Genomic DNA, 6,347 nt, shown 5'->3' with positions numbered 1-6,347 from the left:
AGGCTGTGTCTTTAATGGTGACATACTGATACCTATTAGAAAGGTAGGATTTAAAATATGCAAGCGCATGGCCTCTTATACCATAGTGGTCAAGTTTGTGGAGTAGGATGCCGTGGTCTACTGTGTCAAACGCTTTTATTAGGTCAATAAAAATTCCTAGCGGATATTCCTTATTTTCCAATGCAGGTCTAGCATTTTTATAATTGCATCATTAGTGCTTTTATTTTTTCCTGAATCCAAATTGGCAGGGGTTGAGTATGTTTTGTGACGTTATAAATGAATATAGTCTCCTGTGCATGAGTTTCTCGAAGATTTTGGATAGCAATGGTAAGTTTGATATTGGCCTATAGTTGTTTACGTCTGTAGGGGCACCACCTTTATGTATTGGTGTAACCCTTGCTGTCTTGAGTAGTGTCGGGAAAGTGCTAGTTTCTAGTGACTTGTTAAAAAGTAATGTAATAGCATGCGAAAGGACATGGGCTGCTCGCTTGTACAATAATAGTGGGACGTGAGACAGATTCCCCGAGTTATTTTTAAGTGACTTTATGATCACGGTGACTTCCGTGGGCTCATTTGGTACAAGATAGAAGGAATTTGGGAAATTCTCATCTAGGTAGTCCCCGGCACGGGCATTAGTATGTGGGATTTTACTGGCGAGATTAGATCCGATGTTTGAGAAGAAGTCGTTTATCTTGTTAGCTGTATCAGTGGGATGCAGTGGTGTTTCATGAGGTTTAGTTTGAACAATATTCTTGTTTTTTTTTATATAGTCTAACCTTAGTCTAATAGTAATATCTTGTAATTTACCGATCTTTTTACTTTCTCCATAGATGCTTAACTTGATATATTTCATTATGAGAGATAATAGATCTGCTAGTTTCTATCTGTACTTTTCTACTTAAAGCCCGTTTACTAGTTCGTTGACAAATTTTCTCATTCTCTCCCCAGGATACTTGTTTAGCTCTGCGGATTTTTGCTACCTGGGAAAAGCCATTTGGAGTGTTAGAGTCTTAAATCTGCCTGGACTTATGTACGGAGTTCACATAACCTTGCCCCATAAGCGCTGTATAATCCTACGGGTTTAGCGCTCCCCCATGATTATAATAATTTATTCCAATAATACGTATCTCCTGATTTTCACAGCTGATTTACTTAGCAGTTTTAACTTTTAAGGTGCAAATAATAAGATATTATAAGAACCCATATGAAAATAAGTCACTGACATATTTTGGAGTTATCCTAGGTAATTTACACTATACGTTTATGATAATTGTACTTATGTGTACCTGTACCTAAATAAACTTACTTGTGGTAACAAATAGGAGTTAGCATCAAGATTACGTACTTGGTTGAACTCAGCCATTTACTTATTTAGCATGCAAGCAATGTATCAAAAAATTTTGACTCTTAATTATAGTTTGAATTGAACAATAATATGTTGGTTTTGCACTTGAGATAATATTTTGTTGTGTAAATAGTGAAAAAGTAACAAAACTCGTGTAACCCAACCTAAAATAACCAAACCTTACACTGGTGCATGACACAACTCATTACTAAGCAATGATAAGCTCAGACTTGCACACGGCCTAAATAAATGTACTATTTTTGCCACTAGTTCTAAAAATAACAATTTGCACAATTACTTATTATAGTGCAAGTATCGTAAAACATAAATTAATGTCTGTGTTCCACCGAGTATGTAATAGCCGCAAACTATAGCCAAGAATAAATATATATCAGCCTAGGTTTTGTTAGTTTGAGACAGGCGGCTAGATTAGGATGGGCTAGTTTAGGCTTGGGTAGACCTTAACCTAACGTAATTTAACTTAACCCAATATAAGAAAATGCCTTGTATAACAATTTGCACTAAATGAAACTATCGCTTTTGTTACTTAACCCTTAAACTGTCTAGACATAGATCTACGTTCGCACGCATAGTGCTCCGAACATAGATCTACGTCCAATTTTACATTGTTTCTTATGCAAAAAAGAACGTAGATCTATGTTTGGAGCGCTACGCTCGCAAATGCAGATCTATGTTTGGACAGTTTAAGGGTTAATATTGTACACATTACCCTGTACAATAAATTATGTATTGTCAAATTCTGCCAGTCAGCTAAACTTGATATTGACCTAAATAGGTACCTAGATGTCAGCTGACAGTTGCAGGATGTATCTTGAGGAAGAGAACCAAAGTATTTTTATTTTATTATCACACCGGCCGATTCCCACCAAGGCAGGGTGGCCCGAAAAAGAAAAACTTTCACCATCATTCACTCCATCACTGTCTTGCCAGAAGGGTGCTTTACACTACAGTTTTTAAACTGCAACATTAACACCCCTCCTTCAGAGTGCAGGCACTGTACTTCCCATCTCCAGGACTCAAGTCCGGCCTGCCGGTTTCCCTGAATCCCTTCATAAATGTTACTTTGCTCACACTCCAACAGCACGTCAAGTATTAAAAACCATTTGTCTCCATTCACTCCTATCAAACACGCTCACGCATGCCTGCTGGAAGTCCAAGCCCCTCGCACACAAAACCTCCTTTACCCCCTCCCTCCAACCCTTCCTAGGCCGACCCCTACCCCGCCTTCCTTCCACTACAGACTGATACACTCTTGAAGTCATTCTGTTTCGCTCCATTCTCTCTACATGTCCGAACCACCTCAACAACCCTTCCTCAGCCCTCTGGACAACAGTTTTGGTAATCCCGCACCTCCTCCTAACTTCCAAACTACGAATTCTCTGCATTATATTCACACCACACATTGCCCTCAGACATGACATCTCCACTGCCTCCAGCCTTCTCCTCGCTGCAACATTCATCACCCACGCTTCACACCCATATAAGAGCGTTGGTAAAACTATACTCTCATACATTCCCCTCTTTGCCTCCAAGGACAAAGTTCTTTGTCTCCACAGACTCCTAAGTGCACCACTCACTCTTTTTCCCTCATCAATTCTATGATTCACCTCATCTTTCATAGACCCATCCGCTGACACGTCCACTCCCAAATATCTGAATACGTTCACCTCCTCCATACTCTCTCCCTCCAATCTGATATTCAATCTTTCATCACCTAATCTTTTTGTTATCCTCATAACCTTACTCTTTCCTGTATTCACCTTTAATTTTCTTCTTTTGCACACCCTACCAAATTCATCCACCAATCTCTGCAACTTCTCTTCAGAATCTCCCAAGAGCACAGTGTCATCAGCAAAGAGCAGCTGTGACAACTCCCACTTTGTGTGTGATTCTTTATCTTTTAACTCCACGCCTCTTGCCAAGACCCTCGCATTTACTTCTCTTACAACCCCATCTATAAATATATTAAACAACCACGGTGACATCACACATCCTTGTCTAAGGCCTACTTTTACTGGGAAAAAATTTCCCTCTTTCCTACATACTCTAACTTGAGCCTCACTATCCTCGTAAAAACTCTTCACTGCTTTCAGTAACCTACCTCCTACACCATACACTTGCAACATCTGCCACATTGCCCCCCTATCCACCCTGTCATACGCCTTTTCCAAATCCATAAATGCCACAAAGACCTCTTTAGCCTTATCTAAATACTGTTCACTTATATGTTTCACTGTAAACACCTGGTCCACACACCCCCTACCTTTCCTAAAGCCTCCTTGTTCATCTGCTATCCTATTCTCCGTCTTACTCTTAATTCTTTCAATTATAACTCTACCATACACTTTACCAGGTACACTCAACAGACTTATCCCCCTATAATTTTTGCACTCTCTTTTATCCCCTTTGCCTTTATACAAAGGAACTATGCATGCTCTCTGCCAATCCCTAGGTACCTTACCCTCTTCCATACATTTATTAAATAATTGCACCAACCACTCCAAAACTATATCCCCACCTGCTTTTAACATTTCTATCTTTATCCCATCAATCCCGGCTGCCTTACCCCCTTTCATTTTACCTACTGCCTCACGAACTTCCCCCACACTCACAACTGGCTCTTCCTCACTCCTACAAGATGTTATTCCTCCTTGCCCTATACACGAAATCACAGCTTCCCTATCTTCATCAACATTTAACAATTCCTCAAAATATTCCTTCCATCTTCCCAATACCTCTAACTCTCCATTTAATAACTCTCCTCTCCTATTTTTAACTGACAAATCCATTTGTTCTCTAGGCTTTCTTAACTTGTTAATCTCACTCCAAAACTTTTTCTTATTTTCAACAAAATTTGTTGATAACATCTCACCCACTCTCTCATTTGCTCTCTTTTTACATTGCTTCACCACTCTCTTAACTTCTCTCTTTTTCTCCATATACTCTTCCCTCCTTGCATCACTTCTACTTTGTAAAAACTTCTCATATGCTAACTTTTTCTCCCTTACTACTCTCTTTACATCATCATTCCACCAATCGCTCCTCTTCCCTCCTGCTCCCACTTTCCTGTAACCACAAACTTCTGCTGAACACTCTAACACTACATTTTTAAACCTACCCCATACCTCTTCGACCCCATTGCCTATGCTCTCATTAGCCCATCTATCCTCCAATAGCTGTTTATATCTTACCCTAACTGCCTCCTCTTTTAGTTTATAAACCTTCACCTCTCTCTTCCCTGATGCTTCTATTCTCCTTGTATCCCATCTACCTTTTACTCTCAGTGTAGCTACAACTAGAACCAAAGTACTCCAATAAAAATAGCCAAAATGATTGACATTCTGGGATATTAACCATATGAGTTAATATTATGAAAAAAGTCATATTCATAATTGGGTAATTGCCTGTTTGACTTTGCAAGGGGTGAGCTGTGTGGTTATTAGTCCCACCTCTTAACTTTTGACTAACATGAATTATCTATATCATTTGTGTTTGAACCTTTAAGTGGAGACATCTGCAATGTGTTTGTTTAGGTTAACGAATAACACACTTGTGTAACACTTGAGTAGCTTTAGTGATGGACATATTTTGTCAGTGGTGGCCTTTTCAATCCAATACAGTCAGGGAATAAACACTGGAGACTGTGGAAGAAATGGTGAGGTAATTTGAGGTGATCAGTCCCTCAACTTTGATTAAATCTGAAGCAGATGCCTAAAGGAGACTTATATACTGTACTCAAGCTAGAGAATTAGTGCAGCAGTAGATGATATCAGCATTGGGCAGGTCCTAATAGTGGAAGTATGGTTACTAAGCCATGCTCTAGAGTTGGGTCAGAGGTTGGCAGTAAAATTGAAGATATCCTCTGTACCATGATTTCATGGCATTGCCATGTCACATAAGTACAGTAAACTCTAGGTATAACAGACTAATAAAGGGATTGTCCAAGCATCCATTAAATCAGAATGTTAAAATGTAGCAAAAAAAAAAAAAAGTACTGAAGTACTAAAGCCTGGTCACAGACTGGGCCACGGGGGTGTTGACCCCTGGAACTCTCTCCAGGTAAACTCTCCAGGTATACCTAATATAGTACTGTACACACAATTTACAGATATATTGCAATAAACATTGGAAAAAAAGGAGTTAAAAGTACAATTTACCCAATGGATTTTGCCCATAATTTAAAAAATCTATTACATATAGGTCTGTTATAACAAGGATTTGCTGTATCAGTGTTATGCAGAGATGCAGTTATGATATATGTCTTTCATACTTGTTCATCTTTCTAATATTATATTGCGATTACCATCGTTAAATGCTAAAACGAGAGTAATCAGCTTTATAATATTAAATATTCATTTTCATCTTTCCCATTTTTCATTATATGTACATATATATGTATATATTTATTCTGGTGAGGAAATGGGTAACGACCAATTTGTTTGGCCTCATGTCTACACCACTCGCCTGAAGCGAGCTGACGTTAGGTGTGAGTGGGGTAGAATAAGCAGTACAGCACCTCTCTTGGTATAGAGAAGGTCTCCACAGCTTACTCACATTAACCTAAGCGGTGAAGCTTTTGAACTAGAGCTTTACTCGCTTAAGTCACCAGAAATTGTGAAATTTTCCTTATACAGAAGTTCTCGTCTGTGGAGACTTCAAGTTTTCTAAGCCATCAGCCTAATCTTAGAAAATAGAAGATAATGTAACTTTTATTCAACTGTATATTAAAGGCCCATTCAGCCAAATTGAAGGTCTTCATATTTAAGTGGTATATAAAGTCTGTTTATATATTATTAAGAATAAGGTACAACAAAATACTTTGTCTATAACAATATCTATTCTATATTAAAGATACATTTTAAAAAGTTTTTCGATCTCCCTTCAACCTTATTACGATAGAACTAGAGAACAATTCTCCTTGAAAAGTCCCCTAGACTAACAGCGCCTAGGGTTTATAAAGTTTATCGTAATAATCAGTATG

Source organism: Cherax quadricarinatus, chromosome 51 (assembly GCF_038502225.1).
Source record: "Cherax quadricarinatus isolate ZL_2023a chromosome 51, ASM3850222v1, whole genome shotgun sequence".
NCBI classification, from domain to species: Eukaryota; Metazoa; Arthropoda; class Malacostraca; order Decapoda; family Parastacidae; genus Cherax; species Cherax quadricarinatus.
Note: the sequence above shows the minus strand (reverse complement) of the source record.